At 41.2% G+C, this 3410-nt stretch overlaps 1 non-coding gene across 1 annotated transcript; it reads left to right on the top strand.

Annotated features, from left to right (window-relative positions):
- The first annotated feature begins 2804 nt into the window (after positions 1-2804).
- Positions 2805-2886, top strand: trnas-gcu (transfer RNA serine (anticodon GCU)). Its single transcript has one exon. It is a non-coding gene; the product is annotated as a tRNA-Ser (tRNA).
- The last annotated feature ends 524 nt before the right edge of the window (positions 2887-3410 follow it).

Genomic DNA, 3410 nt, shown 5'->3' with positions numbered 1-3410 from the left:
CTCTGTGTAAAATTTTATCTGTTGTGTGAAAGCCCATTTTACCAGTGTGTTTAAGATCCTCTGAAGTGTGTTACTGTCACTGGCATAGGACGAAATTCACGAGAATTCTTTGATGCTATCTCCGTGGAAAGAGCAATCTTACACACTAGCTCAAATTGGGATTTTGTGTGTTTAGTATCTTTCCTCATCCACCAATATAAGCACAAATCTGTCTCATAATGTACGGTCTAAGAATGTGCCAATGTTGCAATGTGGTGATAAATTCTTCAGTGTCACAATGTACTCACCAACTGTTTCACTACTTTTCTGATTTCTGGATCCAAGTTTGTAGCTTTCCGCGATCTCTAGTGGCTTAGGGTTGAGCCTCACTTCAACGAAGAAACGGAAAATTATGATTTAAAGATTACACTGTCAATCATTCACATCTCTGTCTTCTCCTGAACTTCGAGTTCAAATTTGTTTGTGAAGTTGATTCACACGTTAAGACAGCACAGTCTTTATCTTTGTGAAGGAAGTGATTTGGGAATGGATGGTTGGAACTGTCCCTTCTTGCACAGAAATTCAGTGCAAATACTTGATCACTCACAATTTCCTTGAGAGAAATTTGTTCACAATCGCATTCGACACAGAAACGGCCTCAGCATTAATCTCACTGAAGCAGAATGTGACCGTGTTGTATGTTTGAGAATGTTGTTACCTTTATTTGTCGCTTTTAACCAAGACTGGGAGACAGGGCAAGGTTGATCCGAGGTTGGAATATATTAACATTCAGGAGCAAGAAAAATCAAAAGGAACAAAATAAGAAAACCCAGTCTCCGGATTTGAGAATCTGTAGATCCGCTTTGGGAAAGTGAATCAGAGCAGAATGAAGGGTGAACTGTCCAGAAGAGATGAAGACACAGCTCAGTCAACACGTTCCCCTGGTTTATGATGCTGGAACATTCCTCACACAGAAATGATTCAACCCAATGACAAACATTCTTCCAGCTGATAATTTATGCTACTGATTTAACGACTGTCTCATGTGGCTACCGAGTGACGACGAGAAGATATTAAACTTTGTTCTATTCAATCTAGCTGTGATAAAGTTTGAATTTTTCTCCCTTTTATAAACAGTATTTGAAGGGTCTCGGTAACAATGTTCAGTGTTGATGAGAGTGCGGTCTGGGTGAGAAGCTGCTGAGTGTGACAAGGTCAGGACTGGATGCAGGAAGTTCTCTGACAGTCTCCCTCTATCTCTCTAATGGGTTTGAGTTGATTTACGACTGGTAGCTTTTATTTTACTTTTCTTATTTCGAGATATAGCCCCTTCGGCCCACCGAGTCTGTGCCAACCAGCAACCACCCATTTATACTAATCCTACATTAATCCCATATTCTCTACCACATCCCCACCATTCTCCTACCACTTACCTACACTCGGGACAATTTACAATGGCCAATTTACCTATCAACCTGCAAGTCTTTTGGAGGTGGGAGGAAACCAGAGCACCCGGCGGAAACCCACACAGACATAGGGAGAACTTGCAAACTCCACACAGGCAGTACCCAGAACTGAATCCTGGTCGCTGGAGCTGTGAGGCTGCGGTGCTAACCATTGCGCCACTGTGCTGCTGTTGGTGTTTTGATAAATGAAGGAAGTTCCCTCCACCCATTTTTTTTGGACAGACAGTGTGGTATAAGGATGTAAAGGGTTAATGCTGAAGATAATGGGATCAACCCCTCCCACTGTCAGAGTGATGATGGAACAGTCACATGAGATGAAGTTTGGGAGAAGAGAGAGCAGCACCAAGGATGCTAGCTTAGCAGGCTTGATGAGTGTGTATTTTGTATTGTGTAAATTAGAAAAGAGTTCTTAGTTCTTTCAGCAGGAACTGTGTCCAGAAAATATCGAGAAACTCACAATTTTATTATTCAGGAGTCGGAACACAGATATTAATTCCAAGTGACAGTTCTGGGACCAATTAACAAAAAAAGTAGAGAATAATATTGCTCACTGATTGAAATCCCCCAGTGAGGAGACAGTTAAACAGGTGATCTTTTGGGGCATCCTTCGATCCAAGGTTTCAGCAACATTTAATCTCCCTTTTTGGTGAAATTCTCTGTTATTTGCAACTTTTTTTTATCAGCTTTGATGGGCGAGTGAAAAAACTGAAAAGATTGAACAGTTCCATCCTTTCTTTTCTTCCTTCTTCTCTTCTTTCCATCAGTTTCTCTTTTCTGTCCCAGATCAATATAATGATGAGAATCCCACTTTAATCTGCTGTTTCTGGTGTTTTATCCATTCCAATCAAAATTTCAACATTCCAATCAAATCTATTTGTTATTCCACAGTGTCTCTCCATGTGTTTTATTCTGTTGTATTCTCTCACAGTCTGTTTGATGATCAATGTTACATCTCACTCTCTGTTCTGGTGAAGATCAGAAGCAGTGATATCTGTTTACACCACCCGACAAGTCGGCCTGATGCTGTGCCTCGCTGATCATGTGGGTTTAAAGCAATTCTTCCAGTCAGTTAGTTCAGTTTTCATTTCATGAGAAATTCGGTCATCATGACTTCATCAGTGACCTAATGGTTCAGGTGTCTGAGTGATGTTAATCATGATGTGATGAAATGATTGTATGTTCCAGTCTTTCCGTGGTGGGTTTTCACACTGAGTAGAAACGTGTTGGACATGGTCTGGAAATGTTTCACACTGCTCCATTCCCAACTTCATTTACTTGCAGAAGATATATTTCCATCATTCCACAGCTGGCTGCACAGCCAGAAGCTGTGCTGAAGGTGACAGCTATGCGTCTGCAATTGACAAGGTGGCCGAGAGGTTAAGGCGGAGGACTGCTAATCCATTGTGCTTTGCACACGTGGGTTCGAATCCCATCCTTGTCGCTAGTTTATGAGCTGTTTCGTGTATTATTTATGTTGGGTGAGCTGCTGTGCAAAGTCAGCCTCGAAACCTGTTCTTGTCAGTATCTTGACAGTGATTCCAGAATTGGTTATACTTTATTAAAATTGAGACAGACAATTGGAATTCTTCACCCAAACTGCACTGGAATGAAGATCAAATCGGGATCACGAAACGGAGCAGGATTTTTCCTCCCCTCCTTCCTTCCATCATTACTTTCTCTGGATTTGCACCAAGTGAAAGACAAATGGGAAAAGCAAATGGCGAGGGAGCAGATGCAGAAAATTATCCTTTGGCAAGAAATTTATTTTCAAATCTTCTTGATAGATTAAGTGAGTGAGCAATGCTTTGGCAGATGGAGTTTAAAATGAGGGGTCATCGACTACCGACGATAGATCAGAGTGTTTTTTTGTAAGAGGTGAGATGTTAGAAACGGTTGAGTAGCAGAGACCCGAATACTGAATTAATAAAAGCTCGTGGACTGGTAGAAAATAATGTGAAAAGTGAA

Source organism: Heterodontus francisci, unplaced genomic scaffold (assembly GCF_036365525.1).
Source record: "Heterodontus francisci isolate sHetFra1 unplaced genomic scaffold, sHetFra1.hap1 HAP1_SCAFFOLD_59, whole genome shotgun sequence".
NCBI classification, from domain to species: domain Eukaryota; kingdom Metazoa; phylum Chordata; class Chondrichthyes; order Heterodontiformes; family Heterodontidae; genus Heterodontus; species Heterodontus francisci.
This window is presented reverse-complemented; position numbering and strand designations above follow the sequence as displayed.